We start from the raw sequence: 19205 nt of genomic DNA on the forward strand, positions 1-19205 counted from the left end.
TTGTCTAAGAAAATGGACATGCAAAAAATGCTGTCAGAGTTTTTAAATAACACTAGGAGTCTTTCTATATCGCGGCTCTGTGAGTCTGTAAGGCACGATAAGCTTAATGCTTACTTCACCATGCTAACTTGCTCACAATGCTAATTGTAACATGCAGATGTTAATCAAGTTAAATGCTCACCATCTTCGATTTTGCATAATTAGCGCGCTAACATTAGCTGCTTAGCATTGGGCAGCTAAAGCGGAGGGAAATGTCGTTGCCTGTGGTTTTGAGGGTCATAAACCGAATTATTGGAAAATGAAATTTTTAACCTAATGGGGGCAGTAGAGATTTCAAAACATGGCTGTCTGATCAAGACACATGCTTGGGATGTGGTATTACTGCCTTCAGAAGTTTTCATCCAAATCACCTTCACACTCAACTTGACACTTCAACTGCACTTCCTTAGCGAGCTGTACCCAGCATGCTATACGTTGTAACAGTAAATAGGGGTCCTTTCAGAATACACTGTACAATGCACGCAGATAGCTCACTCTTAACAAATGTTTCTATTGGATATGAGGAGTTTACACACGACGATGTGCGATGTACCTGTTTTGTTCCTGAGCATCATGGATGTTTTTTCATATCAATCCATTCAATAGTTGTTGACATAATTTCAGTCTTGACAAAAACTGACATTTCTATTCCTAAGTCCTTATCACTGTGGCTAAAAATAGGAGAAAACATTGTGTGAGATCATCGGTCCAAACTGTCTGGCATTTGTGACAATCACATTATTGTGTCCTGCAATGTGGAGCTCACATTTGTTTATTAAGCGTTGACATTTCATTTCAAAGGTCAAGAAGACAGTGAATAAGAGTTTCGACTATGCCTCTGTTTCATGGAACAGAAGATACAGCTGCATCATCTGCGTCAGAGTAACAGGTGAGTCAAGGGGCTCATGGGTAGCATATCACAAAAAGAGACGTACAGTAAAGGGGAAAAGCCAGAGCCCCTTTTACTGAAAGGGATATACAATTCAAGTGCTAAAAGAGAAAGTCATGCTGCCTTAAAGCTGTTTCCTGGAAGCACAGTGTGTAAGGCTGTCAGGCAGAAACATATGATCAGTGTTTCCAAAGCCACAGAAAGATCTAGAAGGGTAAAACCGAGTGATTTTCTTCTGTTGACTGCTAAAAGACAACCACTTAGAACTTCAACGATAGTGAGTTAAAAAGCCAGGCTGAAACTTCTCATAACGTTTATTTCCACTCTTAAATGCAATCAGCTAATTGGCAATATTATTTCAAGCAGTGTAATATAGGTTTTCCCCTATGCACACATTTAACTAATGCTTTAAAAAACATTATGATAGGCTCCTGGTGACCACAGGCAGCTGGACATCGATGATTCATTTCATACCACTACTTTTCTGGCCATATTTCCTGTGTCACTATCAAGGAGTCATCGAAACATTTGGAACATTCTCTCTTCTCTCTGCATTGCAGCAGCCATACATACTTATTCCCATACCTTAAGCTCATATAACCCTTATAACCTGACACCACCGTGGTGCACAGGGGCTAAAGGGACACAGCACTTTACACAAACAACTGTATCCCCTCAGACAATACAAACACCCTTTGACATCATTGACTGAGATGGGCAGCTTTGCCCCCGATCCATCTGTGGCCCCTAGGGAGCATGTGGGGATAATGGTTCATAATTCATAAAAGGAGCCAGACATCCGGAGCGAGACAACACCAGGCAGACTCTTTTCATTATGCATTGGATCTCTGAATCCAATATTTAGAAAGCAAAAGCTGGATGCTCCCGTTTTTTTTATATATCTGTGAATTTGGGTTATTAGCTTAGTCACATGTTCTCACAGTCACACTCTCAGGACTGAAAGGATATGCAGAATATACTGTAATAGCATAAATTCCTATTTGAAGTAGAATCCCCTTGGAGTTTGCATAGGTCAGTGATTAAGCTGGATGAGCTGGAGAACTCCAGGGACATAAAGCAGTGACAAACATGAATGCACTAAAGGTTTTGATAAATCCTGTTAGTGAAGGCAGGCTCCCACTTCTCAGTTAAATCCTGCTGAGAAGCTCTCTCAAAAGTCAAAGAGATGAGAAATGCTAATAGAAGGCTGGGGCCAGAATTAAATTACTCTATTTTCAGCTAAGTCATGTCTTAGTCGATTTAATTGTTGTTTTACATGTTGCCTCTAATATTCCATGTCATTTTATGCTGCAAAGGTGTGTTATAAAACACTACAGTCAACAATAGACCTGCCTTTTAAAATGATATTACGCTTTCCCCCCTCTCCCAAATACAGTAACATAGTTTTGGAGAGCCTCACCAGCGCCTGTCAAAGTATTTTGCCTCTTTTTAGTTTGAGCCAAAATGATTGTCTAAAGCTTCAGGCTAAAGTTGGTTTTGATAAATGTTAAATATGAATCATTAAAAATGTCTCTCCTTTTCTCTCTCACTGTGCTTATTGTTTGTTTATAATGTGTTGAAAGTACAATGATAAGTACGAACAGGAAATGTGTAGTCAATGTGAGAGGTACTGAAATAGTTATGGAGGAAATAAAGCAACATATAGCTTCCTGTGTCAGGATGGGTTTTGGTCTCATACTTCTATGGGTTCTGGGTATTTTAAAGCTGCTATACCTTTATTTTCTGATAAATTATTCTGTATAATATAGTGACAATGGCAGTTTGGAATGGAAGGTATGCAATTTTTATGTTTTGGTTCACTCTCAACACTCATCTGTTTCATTTTCTGACAAAACAAGAAGATGTTTTTTTGCAAAGAAACAGTAAAAGCCCACACTTCCTGCTTGTGCTTACCACCAAATGGATGGCGGACAGAGTGGTTGAACATAATGGAGCATTTAGCAGCTAGAGACAGATATTTCTCTGCGCAGTTGGTAGCGATAAGAAACTAAGCCAATAGAGAATGAATATCGGACAAATATTTAACAGGTGGACAGAAACACTATCTCCCTATGAATTACAATGTTTCTGCTTTCTGTTTGCTTGAGAAGTAAATAAATAATCCAGTGTTTTCAATTATGTGCTCAACATCAACTTTAAAAAGTGATTATAAGCCTATATTGTCTTTATAGCTGCCAAAGTGATCAAACATCCATTTTTGCAGGTTACAAGACACTGATTTCACAGTTTGAGGTCTTTAAAGAATTCCAGATCAACATCATAACCAAGACAAGGGTGCCTGCCTGATGCTCACATTGCATTTTGACATCCATTTGCATAAAGTAATACACAAATGTTCTAGTGGGACCAATGAAATATCACATCATTTCATTGCTTTAAATAATTTAATGTTATGTAAAGCTGTTTGTATCCGGTTGGCATTTCCTCCGCGCTTCTATCGATTGATTGATCAATTTCAATGTCTTTGATGTTTTGTCTGAATAAAGGTTGTTGTGATATATGAGGAAAGACAGACACAATTATGCTGTTAATATTCTTGCGTCCATTACTGACAACAATAAAGATATAACCAGCAGACAAAATAGCTGATAATATATTTCCATTATGGTCCATGGATTGACAAAGTAGGAATGTTGCTCGTCTTGCAATCACACACTCCATAACTCTCTCACATATTAAAATATTTGATTCCACCTTTGGTCGAGCAGAATGATGAATTGCGATTTATGCAGCTCGTTTGTCATCATCAGCATTCTTTAAACATCCTCTCATTTTTCTCTCTGATAGAGTGTGAAAGAAGGATTTCTTACTTTGGGATGCAACATTTTAATCACAATTTTTCTTGCAGCGCTTGTCTCCCTTTGTCTTGCTTTGATTATGTATTTTTGTTCAGTGTTGTATAGTTTGAAATATTTTTAACTACCGTAATTATGCATGCTTCTCTTTTGTGTTTATACTGCACTTACTGGTTGGTTCATGTGCATGACCTTTAACTTCTTCATATTTTCTGTGCACACATGCATGTGTATATAATGGCCTGTGTTTGCCATATATTCTTTCCTTTCATCTTTGTTATATGTGCATGTCTGATCCTCTGAGTCTGTGTGCATATCATTTTTTCAGTAACAGAACCTCTTTGAAGTCATTGTTTACTTCACTTAGGCGAAATTATGACCTATTATACTAGCAGATGAGTGTGTGGCAGAATATTTGCAAAGATGTTCTATTAGTACTTGCAATAATTGTAATGGCACCAGCATTTACAACAACAGGAAAGAATACTGACTATGTTCCTGCCTCTTAGAACCCTTTAGAGCTCCATGAACCCTCCGTAATGTGTCTAAGTGCCTCTGCTTTGCTAAAATACTTTCCCATGATGAAGGTCTTTTCAGTGTTTTGAAACACTTGAACATAGCAATTCAAATGCATCTGCATTTGTCACAGAAACTCAGGAAGAAACCATAGCTACAGTCCAATGAGCCCTGTGGTTATACTTTGCTGCCATTAACGTGTTTCATTCATAAATAATAACTTCCGTTTCAGCTGTAATGTATGGCTTGCAAGCAGCACTTATCATAAAATCTATAAAGAACGGTCAAATCGGCTAGAATCCAAACTACTGGAGTAAGGAGAGTTATGTCCTATGATTAGCACAGGAAGTGATAAATGAACAATTTAGATTGTCTTTAAATAAATAAGTTTGAAATGTTTGCTTGAAACAGCACATCTGTATTTGACCTTGGTACGGAAGTATCACATCTGTTTGCTCCTTATTATAAATCCTACATTTCTGGTGTTGTTTTCCTATAGCTTATGCTTAATCTGCTGTTAACATAATAAACAATCTCACTTTTACATGTTTATATGAGGACTGTTTTAGATATTTAACTGGAGGCAAAATGATTAAATATGAGCTTCACTTCCTCCTGTTCCTTACCCTTTTTAAAATGCTGAAATAGTGCAGCGTCCCTGTGGGAGTTTCTGAGGAGGGAACTAGAAACATAGCAGCTTCAGTGCAAAGAGAGCCGCTCCCTTGACACATTTGTACTGGAGAAGGGGATTTATCCTGTTTTGGGGGAAGCAAGATCTGAGATCTCAGCATCTGCTCTCCAGCTTGGCACTGCGAGAGCTGCAGGCAAGGCACATCACCACCGTTTGATTAAAGATTTATACCTTTTCAGACATGTTTTCTCTCATTTTTAGCAAACCATATCTCCTGTGTTTTTCTCAGAGCTGTTAAAGGTGAGGGAGTGGCTCTTGTCTCAAATGTTTTGCTTCTATTTTTCAGCCTCTAGAATTTTGTGGATTTTAATAAATGTATTCAGTTTTGACGAGGTGAACATCCAGTAATAAATTATGCATATTAGGGGTATTTACAGTTGCAGACATATCCAAACAGAAAGAAAATCATTGCAGCTTTAAATTCTATTAATTTTCAGGTTTGGATTATTTCCACGTAATGCATGACTGGGCTGAAGTTGAATGCCATTCATTTGCTATTCTAAACATATGTGTGGAAGCCTGCATTCGCCACATTTGCATTTTATTTGGAGATGGCTCAGCACTGTCTGTTAATCACAGTCCACTATTGTAGTTGTGCTACATGTGGACTTTTTCACCTCAAACTCATTCAATAAACAGACACTTTTAATCAAGAAACATCCTGAAGCGCAATGTCATATTCTGTGAGATGGTATTCAAAAACACATAAAGGTGAACAATAACGAGCAGAATCCCAAACCTTTAAGGCATTTTTATGGATTGGAGTCCTGGATACATTTTGTTGGTTATTTCTCTGATAATATCAGATAAAAGACAAAAGGATAGCCAGTTGCTGTTAACAACATTTGTTTGTGAATTTGGTGTGCCAATAGTATAGATTTACTGGGCACCAACTAGCAGCTACATGGATGAGGTACAGGCAGTAGTGCGGACCTAATTTGCATTTAGAAGGGCCCTACTGCCGAAATAGAATTACAGACTAAGTACTTTTTTAATTAACCAGCACATATTAAGCAATTACAGCAAACAGAGGACTAACAGGCTTACTTATGTCCTTTTCAAAGTATACCTTCTTTTCCAAGCAGACATTTGGACTAAGAAAAGCACAGAGGTTACTGATAACATGTACACTTGCTCTTTCTTTAAGTATCCAATTAAGTCATGACAATGTGACAGTAATACAAAATACCAGGACCCTGAAACTAAAGCAGCTAATTGGCATTCAGCCATCATTCACTTTATCACTTTCACCTGCACTTGAACAACTCTGAAGCTACATCTATGGCACCGTTTTGGTTGCCATAGGGGAAAACTGCTCAAATGTTTCCTTAAATGTGTCACTATTTAAAAAATAGCCACATGACTATTTAGCAGCTATAGCATTGACGGTGGACCCTTCTACCGATTTTATTAAGGTATGCGCACTGAGGCAACAATGGGATGGTTGTTCTGTCTCACTTATGGTCTCAGGCTTTGTAAACAAGTATCTCCATGGTTTGTTGTCCAAATGATTTTGAAGCTGGTGTTGTTACAGAGTGTTTCTGCAAAGAGATTTATAAAGGCACTTGACACCTAAAATGAGCTCCTGTATAATTACCCTCATTCTAGTTTGGATGGTTGTCATGGTCACACAGTTTAAAAGTTGAACCATCGCAAATTGTTGTTCCCTACTGAGTTTTCTTCTTCCCTTACATTTTTGTGCAGAAAAATGTTCCTAGTATGTACCAAATAATTACACAGTAACTTGAGGTCTGTAATTGTATGTTACTGGACGCCCTGCAGACACAAGCCATGCTGTGCTTTAAAAAAAAGATCGCACAGTTTTTTTTTTTTCACCTAACTGGAAAAACTTGTTCTCTTGCCATTACCTACCACATGGATTGCCCTTTTGTTATTGCTCTACTGTACATGTACATGCAACAAGTCTGTGCGAATTCTCTTCCATGTTAGAAGTATTTCTAGGAAACATTACCTGAGGTTAAAATGAAGAGAGGCAGGATGAGGTAAAGAGAAAACATCAAATGCAAATTATAGCTTCGGATCACAATTGACCTCTTTGAAATCATTAAACATCACAGTCTAATTATACATGAGAGGAGTAACTTTGCTTTAGTTCATGTCCACCTTAGGGTGTCAGTCTGTCTGTGCCCTGCAGCCTTGGACAACACCAGTGAATTTTAATTGGTCTTTCTGTCAGAGAATCAAATGCAAATCCTGCTCTCAGCCCTTTAATTATCCAGTGGTTTGCAGTAGTAAGAGCTAAAAGTACAACTTTTTTTATATAAAGTCAGAAGTTCAAATGACCAAGTCCAGGATATACTGTATGTCTCGTATCAAAAATTATATTATTTGAAGTAAAATTGCATTTGGTGAGGATTTGCTGAAACGTCAGGGATCGGGCTGAACAAACTTATATAATCTTTAATAAATAGTTTATTTAATTTCTCCATCAACATTTCCTCAATATCAACACAGAGAGCACCATCTCAGCATTCTTATGACATGTTTTTTTGCAGTTCATCACAAGTGAGTGTGAGATAAATGTGGAATCGGTGGATGGTGATTCATTACTCGGGACACTTGATGGACTTGCTCACAAGCACATCATTATTGCTCTAAAGCCTCTGGAAATAAGAGGTCTCCTCTCTGAATTACAGAGGGTAGTGACTGTCAGGACTAAGGGAAGGCCGGGGGTCTGACCTCTGACCTCTGTCTGAGGAATGTGGCCAGTGTCAGCAAGAGGCCCTTGTTTGGAGGGAAAAGAAAAGTGGCAGGCCATGCGGGGCCTCAGCAGTTAAACCCCCCCTGCAAGCAGAGACACCTCCCTGGGCCAGAGGTGGGAGGAGTACTCAGATCTTGTTCTTGAGTAAAAGTAGAAGGACCAGAGTGTAGGAATACTCTGTTACAAGTGAAAGTCCTTCATTCAAAATGTTACTAAAGTATAAGTACAAAAATATCAGTTACTTTGTATGCTGCAGGGTAGCTTGTGAATTTACTCCAGTTGTAACTAAAGGCTTATTTAAGTGTTCATTATATTTCACATCATTAATCCAAATCTGTAAAGTAACTAAAGGTATTAAATGAATGTAGTGAAGTAAAAGTACACAATATATCTCTGAATTGTAGTAGAGTCGAAGTACAAAGTAGCATAAAATGGAAATACAAAAGTACAGTACTTCAGTAAATGTACTTAGTTACTTCCCACCTCTACCCTGGGCATCGTTTACTGGAGACAATATAACATGACATTCAGCGATACTATGTCTTGTTGCAGCCTATATCATTGTTGTACTCTTGGCCACGATTCCTTCAAGGTACCAATACAAATGTACTCACAAAAATACTTTATACAGCGTTAACACTTTAATATGGAGACCAGTAAGAAGCATTGTTCTCCCAAAAATAAGTTCCCAAACAACATAAATGCGTTGCTAATTACGGTTCATAGGTTTACTTTTCTTTTGGATGTATCACAAATACGCTTCTGTTTGTATAATGTTTGGTGAAACTGGTGTAATGCCCCTTTAAAGATTGGTGATGGGGTTACAACTTGCCTAATCATCCATGATGATGTTAGCATTGAAGTTGTTGGAATTGTGAATTATTTCCAAAATGAAGGTAGCAAAGAGTGAAAGCATAACTCAGGTTTTACAACGTGATGCATTTTTATCAACTCATAAAACATGTTTGAACATGATAACTCAAAGCCTCAAAGCAATGTAAATATGTGCATAACTGTAGCAGGTGCTGCATACAGAGAAATTGTAGTACAAGCAATACAATTATAATATTAAATATCACATTATTTTAACTACATTAGTGAAAAGATGAATACAGACCATGTTTTGGTAGTTTGGATAATATCCCACATTAGAAATGATCAAGCACATAGGCAGTTGAAGGTGCTTTCAGTAATGTGTATAGGCCAATATGCCGTCCACGTATCAACCAGATTAATGGTTTGTTGTCCTTGTGGCAGTTTCCAAGGCTGCTGGAAGATGAATGAGATGTGACTTGTTTCTGTAGAAGTCCTTCTTTGTGTGCTGAAATGCTCAATAAAGGACTTTTAAAGCTGTCTAATTAGAGATAGAGATAGGCAGTCCTACTCATTATCAATCCATACAGACACACAACTTGAAACAGGCTTGACAATGGAGAGTATTTGCATTATTCCTCACCCCTATCTTCCATGTACTGCAGCAGTGTGCAATAGGTGAGCAGTTTCCCCTCAAGAGCTTGACATGATGTAGAGCACTTCAATGTGAGAAGCACAGGATGTTTTTTATGTAATCAGCTACTTTAGCTATCAAATTACCTTTTTTCAAAGCACTGTTTTGGATATTAGAATACGTTTTATTGCATTTGTTATAATCTTTATTTCATTTTTCATTATAAAAAAGGATGTGATAGTCACAGTCTGAGAGTTGTTGTTTCACATCCAGGGCGAAAATACATTAAAGGGCTGTTTGACAATCAAATCAGATTATGATTGTGATGTGAATTAGGTTCTTGTTTTTTATTTTGCATAATTTTGTTAACATTTTCAAAAATAAAGGATGATTGATTTTTTGTTTAGCCTACTAACCTATTAATCAACTAGTAGACTACCACTTGAAATACATGTAACATTGGCTATCACAAGCTGCAAGTAGTTCACAGAGATGGATTACATATCTTGAGCAAGTTTCAGAACTCTGCAAGCTCATTTAAATCGTGCACTGGAGTGAATGGAAACTAATAGCTGGCTGGAGGATAGGAAATCAATCTGCAGTCTTATGGTTTGCTCTAGAAAATATCCAGTAATGCAAAGTATACATGATTAGTAGGTAATGGGATGGAAGATACAAAACTAGCATTATTATCCTTTAAAGGCCACTATGGTAATAGGGTGTTTGAAGGAGAATCTCATTTAGCTGCAGTATCATTAGCCCTGATGTTAAATATTTTTGCAGTGTGCATGCATGAAGGGGTGGCAGGTTCACAGAATGTGTATCAGCCCATTATGCATGGGAGCAGCTCAGCCTCGCTAGAGACGGCTAATCTTGTTTTAGTTTGCAAATGCATTTGGTTGCACTTAATTGCAGCAGCAAGCCGTCTCTGAAGGGATCAAAATACAAATTTGAGCAGTTGTTTGGCCTGTTTTTGACCTCTCATACATTTTAGGGTTAATCTGGTTAAATTACTGACTAGTTAATTACATTTAGAACATTTGACAAACACCAGTGGGGATAAAGAAGAGAAAGGTTTACTTAAGATAGTTGTAATGGGCATTGCAAAGTGGGGCTTTAATGGATACCTTAAAAATGCTATCCTTCACGCCAATGACTTTTAAAAATAAGGCTGTTCAAAGGTTTTTTAATAGACGAATGATTTGCTTATGATGACTTTGATATTTGAATGGCTGACTCAGACACTGCAGAAACTTTCTCTGCAGTGCATGATAAGCTGCACCTGATTCCACCTGACAGCAGCCCCACAAGCTAATAATGGTTCAGCGAGACACCAAATGTTTTCCATTTCAGTAATAAGGCCTGTTTTGGAATGGCAAGTGCTGAATGCATCACTCTTACTGAAGTAAAGATAGAGCTTTGCTCTGTGCGACAGCATAGGAAAACATTGTCAATAGACTTATAGGTGCTCTATTTAATATATTTGTATTACTTATAGTTCAAATGGTTCATTATTGTGAAAGGTGCCGCTCATGGTGAGGATCACACAGAGTCTATTCCCTTTGATTATATTGTTTTGGTCTTTCGATCAACAAATGTTATGTTGTATAGTTTCAGCTCATCAATATAGTTGCATCAAGCTGCTCTGTGCAAAGCTTCTCATCGCCAAACGATAGACAGGCAAAGTCAGAGGAAGTTGCTAAGAAACAGCAAATCAAATTATTAAGAAGGATGGTCCATGTGTGCTAGATGTGTAAAACCAAAATGTTTTTCTAATCAGTTCACCAAAATAACTTAATAAGATGATGTGCAAATGTTGTGTCCAAAGTATGCCGTTCCCAAGTAGCAAAATGATCAGTGTGTTTTTAAACCAAAGAAACATTTGATTGTCTTCTAAACGTAGAAAAAATAGTTAATCTGGATTTTCTGCTTTATCTTTCCAGTTTGAGGTGCACAAAATCCTTACATCTCTGAAAACCCACTTCAGTAATGGGTATTTCAAATAAATAAGGGTTTAAGTGGTCAGTTAAGGTGACAATAGTTTCACTAATAAGTAAATGTGAAACGTGTGAACTATGTGTGAAAGGACATCCAATCAGTGGTTGCTCATCAAACATGGTTTTTTGTTTATACTGGCTAAATTACGGGTTATAAATGACAGGCATGTATTGAAGCCAACAAAAAGTTTCTATAATAAACACCTTCTGTGTTAATAATGACCATGTCTTGGGGCCACTTGATTTCCTGAAAGGTTATTTAAAAGAAATCAGCCTCAGTAATAGGAAGTCATGAAATTCAGAGCTCTCTTGCCAAAGCAGGTTTGGGTTGAATGGCACAGCTAGCTAATCTCCATATGAAATGCACACAACAAAAGAGAAAATTAGCTGAACAGAACAATTGTTTTGAGCGAGGCATGGAGAAAGTGAGCACGAGAAAGTGAAGGCAGCAGGGCAGGGACACCTCAGGTTCATTCAAGAAATAAACAACGCTGAGAACGTCCCATAGGTTCACACACAGATAAACAGTTCCTAGACCTTGGAATAATTCATTTTGAATGTTTTCTCACATCACAGTAAATGCATTGACAGAGACACTAGCCCAAACAACACAAAGTCATTAAAAGTACACCCGAAAGCCAATACAAATCAGACAAGCCAGTGTTACCTGAGGCACGTTTGCAGTTATTTAAAAGTAAACACCAACAACAGAGCAAAACATCTGAACACTAAACAAAGGGATTGTTGGCCTATACAAAGCCAGATTTTAGATATGTGCTGTTTTTATGCCTCTGGCAGGTTTCAGGGTCATTTGCATTCTTTGTAAATCATCCGAGAATAAAACAATGCCAAACACTGTGCCCTCCTCTACTGCAAGCTATGACCACAGCCAGCTCTGCACCACCCAGCTGTCTCCCTCTCTGCAGCTGAAGTTGCATTGTCATGGACACGGCATGAGGTGAAGGGAAAACTGGCTCGAAACTGAGTCGATTGTTATGGTAATACCCGCTTGTTTGGAGGTGTGTTGTAAATGTAGGTGTGGCTATTTGTACTAATGTTCTTGTAGGTCACCGCTCATGAGCATAAACTCAATAGTTTGTTATCCGGAGCCTGAAGGCTTTGAAAAGATAATGTCAAACCGGCGTGGACCAACAAACAGACTATGTGCTGCAGCTCCAGACTGGTTTCAAACCTTTAGGGCAAAGTGGCTCCAATCCTCCCACATTCCTGAGTCAGGGGGCTTTAGTCGTCCCTCTTCTGCAGTGCAACCGCCTGTGTTTAAACAGTCCTAATCAGATCTATGTGTTGGACTGTTGAGGGCAGGGCTGGATCTGCATTGTTGCCGTAGACAATGAGCAGCTTTGCAGGGGAGATGTGAGGTGACACCTGTAAGGTGCTTCTTTCCCACCCTGCAAACAAGGTATTAAGAAGTCAGTTAGTAAGCAGACCTTATATATGTGGCGCTTCTCAAAACAATAGTGACGAAGTGCTTTCAAGACAGAGGCCAAAGAAAGGACATTAGGATAGAGAGGCAAGACAAAAGCAAGGCATAAAGGCATTCAAAGCAGAAAATAAAAAAGGTGCTCAGCAAACTGAAGCAATAAAAAGTTTTTAATTAATCTCTCAAAATGTTTAAGCTGTTGTATTTCTTACAGTTGACCTGCTTTTAATTGAACTATTCATATCTTAAACTGCACTGTAACTTTTATTCATGTATTTTTTCTTTTAATGTTTATTTTATTATCTTTGCTTTTTTAAATGACTGTTTTTAAATGCCATAATGTCTTTCATTTTTGTAAAGCACTTTGAATTGCCTTGTGTTGAAAGGTGCTATATAAATAAACTTGCCTTGCCTTGCCTTAAAATACTTCGGCAATGCAAAGTTCTGTAATGCAGTTCTTTCTGTAAATGGATTGGTTGTGTGTGAGGTTTTCTGTCGCTTGCATTTCAAACTGATTTGATCACTTCATGCATGCAAAAGATGCTGCATCTGTAATTGTTTTACAGTAGATTCACTAAAGGCAACTAGCAAACAGAAAACTCTGGAGAGAAATCAAACAGCATCTGATATGTTTTGGTATCAAAGAATTCAAAGATAAAGCGGTAGAACTGCTTTGAAACATAAGAACGTGCAATCAACGAATTCAGAAAGAAAAAATGGAAGAGTATCATAAATATAGGCTATGTGTTTGTATTTGTGTGTGACTGTCACCAATTGGGACCAGCACAAGTATCGTGAGCAGCAGTGCATTCAGAAATCTGACACCCCCTCAGAACAAAAGGCAAGTCCTATTCTCTGTTGGAGATGAGCATAAATTCAGAGAAGGCTGCAGAGCTACCAATGTTTATTTCATAGACTGCAAAAAAGCATCACTGGAAATTAATATAGGCCGTTTTGGACACAGCTCCTTATTTAATAATACCACATTTTAATCAAGATAATTTTAAATCAACAGCAGCAATAATAAGATAAGAGCATCAACCTCCCTTATAAGGTGTTAACAAATAACAGATATAGGCTTTAAGACACCAGCGCTCAGTGGTGTAAAGAAACTGAGCACATACACATTTTACTGTAAAAGTATAATTTTGAGGTACTTTTACTTCTACTCCACACCTCAGAGGTACATTATTGTTCTTTTTACTATAATGTCTAATAAAAACTTACAAAATATAACCAAAATATGAACATATTATTTATTATAAGAGGCTAAATAAATATGAGAAAGGGGGAAATTCACAAGCTAGCAGTGTATAACCTATTTTAAATAGGTCTTACCTTTAGCAAATACTACATTAAAGTTCTTCACTGTGTGTTGTGTGTCGTTATTCGAATAATATGATTCTGATATGGGCAATTCTTTATAATGAGTACTACGCTACAGTTACCCTTTTTAGTGTCTTTCAGCTAATTGTATTAATTTCCTTATAGCACAGAACTTCACTATTTTAATTGCTTTCATCAGCTTGTTTGAGAAAAAAACAAAAAACCTGGTACGATAAGAAACTGACATAATTACCAAGGTTAGGTAATGTAAAGTAAGGTGTTCAAAAAGTTTGATAGCTTTTAGTTTATTATTATATTTGACATTCGATCATTCTTGCATTTCTCAGAAGATGTAGGAGTTAGCCTGAATGGCTTATTTTCATCCATAGTTGCGGGTTACAGAGAAGATCTAAAATCATCATTTGAAATGTGCTAATATTAAACTTATCTGTAAGTCCCAACTTATCCAGGCTCCTCAGGCATTCAGTGACACACGGGAAAACCTCTTGGGGTTTTCCAAGAGGTGCCTTCACTCAGGAGGATCTACTGGGAATTGTAGGGTGCCATTTTATAAAGCATTGTTATCTTTCTGTGGCATCCTCACAAAATGTTAGATTAGATAATTTGACAGCATCAGTTATAGAGTCATAGAAGATCGGGGGCTTTCAGTTTTCAGGTTATTTTCTTGCAGTGTTATAATGTTGTGAATTTTTGTGAAGTCCCAGCCGGTTTAGGCTATAAATGCTGTGGTAGGTGAAACAACAAATACCCTTTCTCACTCTCAAAACTTTGTCTGGCGACGCATTTTCAAACAGCCAAAATGGGAGTGAGATTATTGTAATGCATGCAAAGCTTCAAAACGGAACATACAGTCTGCAGTACGAGTCCCTCTTATTCTTTATTGAACAAACTCATAATGAATCAAAACAGTCTTCACTCTTTGACCATAAATGGCACCTGATTCAGTTGTTGTTGGAAAAAAAGAAGTTTTATATTTGATTACTTTTTGGTCTGTTTCATATTCTTGACATGCCCTTTTCACTCCAATATATCAAAAGATTGTATCTCACTTGAGCTGGTATCTACCTCTTCTGCTTTAGAGATTACAGCAAACAGAATGTCAATGTGCTTTACCCATTTTAATGTACAGAAAAAAGCAGCACATTAAATAATATTCCAACAACTTTTCCTTTGAAATCCCGACAAAGGACGTTCTAACTTTTTCAATTCTAATAACGGAATTGCCATAACATGTCTTATCTTTTGTTTAAGAGTTAATTTCATGGAACATTTGTGTGTTGTGATTCATTATAAGGAAGAGGGAGAAACCGTCTTCCTAAAACATTTGCTGCCATATTTTTCTTTTTATTCTGAACTGTTTTTTAAAGCATCAGCCTGCAGCAGGCGGCATTTAAGCACCTGAAACGAGCCGCTATTATCTGACAAACCAACAAATTGTTTCAGGCTTAGGTGAGGAATAAACAATACTGACAGCTGACAGATGGCTGAGTTGTACCAGACGGCTCTGCACCTTCATGAATAATTTCTCTGCTGTTCATGCTGCCAATGAATTACATTTATGCATTTACAACCAGGTAATTTGGGAAAACAGACACAACCAGCATGCCAGATTTTGTCGAATATATCGCACACCAACAGCTGCATCCAACGCAGGATGAAGGCAGAGACGGGCTCGAAACATTTCACCGGCAGTACATCTGAACTCTCCCACAGCCTCTGGTGTAATTGATTCGGCCTCACAGATTTGATCCACAATCAGCAGGGTTGGTTTTCTTAGCCTTATATGAATCCATCAAAAATGTTATTTCATTTAAAACGTTTTTTTTCTTTGATATTTTGGTTTCAGTTCATATTTGATCTTTCTATTAGGATAGTGTTAAGACACAGAAACTTGCTGAACCCCATGACATATTCATCTTATCTTCACTGTTGAGCAAGACTTTGAAGTCCGCCTTGATCTAAATGTCAGGGTAGAGCAAATGTCTCAAATAAATGCCTTGTTTACTCCAAAGAGTCTAATTTCCTTTTAGAGAAGATTTAGGCATATATCATAGGTTTTATTATCGTTAAAAAAAATCATGTTAGGCAGTAGAAATATCTTTTTGAAAATGCACTATTCTCCTTATGTTTGCAGTAGTTTCTCTGTAGCATCTTCCCATAAGGTCATAGAGCCCAGGAATCACTTTCATTCACCAAGCACAATGGTATCACAAGGAATTTGTCTCGGTAAATTTGCACTCACATGCTCCAACACGGTTCCACAAGACAGGATTAACTGACTATACCAGTTTAAAAAACCTCACACGTGGTGAAAATACATTACAATTAAGACAGTAAAATAGCATGGTCAAAACTGAGAAATGGTCCCAGTGTTAAAGGTTTAAGTACTGATGCAATGACATAGTGTAGTAAATAGTGTAAATGTACATGCTAGCTATTCAGATAATCATTAAAACTGAGTTTATATGTGTTACTGGGGCTCAACCTATTTCATAATTTATATTCACAAAAGAATGTTAAAGAACCATAAAGACAGAAAGAGTATATAATATAAAAACCAACGCTAACCATTGACATTAAAGAATAGGTCAATGCTACAGCGATAACGCTGCAAAGCTTAATGTAGATGCGTATAAAGCTCAGAAGTAAAAACTTGACATTTAAAACACCAAGACTAAAATAAATAATATGTATTAACAATGGATCAGATGACTATGTCCAAATGTTATTTGCAGTGACAAACTCATAGAGTATGATTAACGAATCCCTTCAGCTCCAAAGTGCACTAGTGTCTTTCAGCTCATGGTCGTGATTGGACGGCCGTTTAACTTTACTGTTTTAGTTCACATTCAATGTTTTCTACCTGTTTTCAGCTAAAAGGTCTAGAAACGCCAAACCACCAGTTAATGGAGTAATTCACTCACAACATCTATCATTAGCTCTCAGTCAAATTGAACAACTGTTTGAAATATGCAGAAGATTGCATGCATGCAACATTGTTGACGCATTTGACCTTTTAAACCACCAGAAACAACCTAGCAGACATAAGACATGGAATTTGGATTCCTCATTTGTTTTACTGTTGTTATCAAGGAGCAGTTTATATTGACCGGCTTTAATACAAGTGAGGTATGGATGGCATGAGAAGCTCAAACAAAGAGATCCATTCTCCTTTTCTCCATGTAAATGTGTGGATTAGTTGGGGGGGAAAAGTTAGGCTCTACAGAGAACAGTTGAATCAATAAAACGCAGACTCTTCACAGAAAGAGAGGTAACTCTGCATCGACTACAGGCTGCTCACGCACTCAATCAGATTACCTAATGAAGCAATTATCGATCCAGAGTTGGGCTGCCGCTCCGCACAAGACTAGCCATTAAGCGGATCTTCCTCTCCCTTGGCCGTGCTGAAAATGTCGGGTCACTGTGTTCGCTGCTTGACACAGTTTACTGAAGCCCAATCTTTAGGAGACTAATCACTCGTCTGCCTCCCAGGAGCTTTTCAGAAGGGGCAAACACATCCACAGGATATGGAAGGAATTTGATTTTCACAAACCTGGAGAAAAGCCTAATTAACTTGTGCCATTTTTCCTGCTTTAACTGGGTGAAAATGAAGAATTGGAAAGGGAACTGACCACCGTGGAGCTGTAAATGAACAACATTCTGTTTAGGCCGGAGCCCATGCTGCACATAGCACAGGTTACTGCATTCATCTGACAAAGATGAATTTCCTTATTTTTTTTATTTGAAACAATCCAATGGCAATTAGTGTAGCCCTGAAACAAGAGCTTGATTTCCTGTCACCAGCAGCATTCCCCAATGTCAAAAATGTGTATTTTTATTGCCTTAGTCCATAGCAACGCGAGGATGTTTGTTTCCATGCTCATAGCAGGAGCAATGTCACACTATGTCGCACAAGATGTCAAAATAGGAGCGTTCATTCTTTCATCAAATAACAGAAAGCTGGAGCTGGAGCAGTTCCTCCAGACATGATATATTGTAATTCATTAGTCTCTGTGTAATCTCTTTCTGCAGTCACGGGGACTGACTGAAAATGCTCTCCTGTGAATACAAAATGAACCTGAACTTCAGCTGCATTTATTCATCTGAATAGAACTTCTACAGCCTGCTCAAAGGTTTTTTGGTGACGTGGATTTGTTGTTCGGTTTTTGTTTAGTCCTTGACCACTCTCACCTGCAATTCCAATTATTACCAAGATGTTATAGTTTGGTAATTGAACATCACGCTCCAGGCTCGGCCATCGCTCAGTCTCATTCTCTTTCACCCGGGAAAAAAAGCATATAGTTCTTTTTTTGCACTCAACGCACTGAGGCAAGAAAAAATATTGCTTTGCGGTTAACTTCTAATCAAATTGCATTAGGTTTTCACAGCCTATGCACTCACTCCATTTGCACAAACCATCATACATGAATTTCACACCCAGGGTGAGGAATACTTACTTGTTCACCCGGATAGATTGCCTCCCCCAGCTCCAACACACACTGTGCGCACAAGCAGGCGCACACATTTTGTGATCAGGCAACCATGATCATGCAGTTACAGAACAGGGGTAAATCATTTCATTTGCTGTGAGTGTGGCTTAAATTAAATTTGACATGCTCTGAAGTTTATTTTTACCAACTTGTGAAATGAACTAGCTATAACTGTCACTTTTATGTCCGTAAATCTAGAGCGTGGTATTTAACCAGTAAACAGCCCTCATAGTCACGATCCATTTGTCTTTACTTTAGAAACCTGTCTTGAAACCATGGCATGCTATGCAGGTAAATATAGACAGTTAGTGACTTTACACAGAGCTGAGAACAATTGCGGAGTAGTCAGTCCCTTACATAAATTCTAATTATTAACATAGTAGGCTAATTGTATGGATATTAATTATAGTGGCGCAGCTCTTGAATGTTTTCAGTGAAATAATAGAAAAGTAAGGAGATATGAGCAAGGATTTTAATAATTAATTACAGCTTGAATTATTTATGTGGAAATTCTCTCATTATAATTAACCTTGGACCCACATCCTATAGCCTGCTTTACCATGAACCTTCTGTCCTCCGCCTGTGAGGCACAACGCTTGGTTTCACTTCCTGAATGGAACAGGTCTGGGGCCGTTTGAAAGCATACCTCAGTGTGCGTGTCAGGAGAAATATATTTTTTTCTCAAGTAAAGGAGGTAAGTAGCATGTTTAGCTTGTGACAGTCAATATGAGTGTACACCTTGTACTTTCCCTGCTATAGGGCAGTGGTTCCCAACCTGGGGGGCGCGTCCCCCTTTGGGGGGTGCCAAAG

The sequence above is a fragment of the Notothenia rossii genome, assembly GCF_949606895.1.
Source record: "Notothenia rossii genome assembly, chromosome: 4".
Classification (NCBI taxonomy): Eukaryota; Metazoa; Chordata; class Actinopteri; order Perciformes; family Nototheniidae; genus Notothenia; species Notothenia rossii.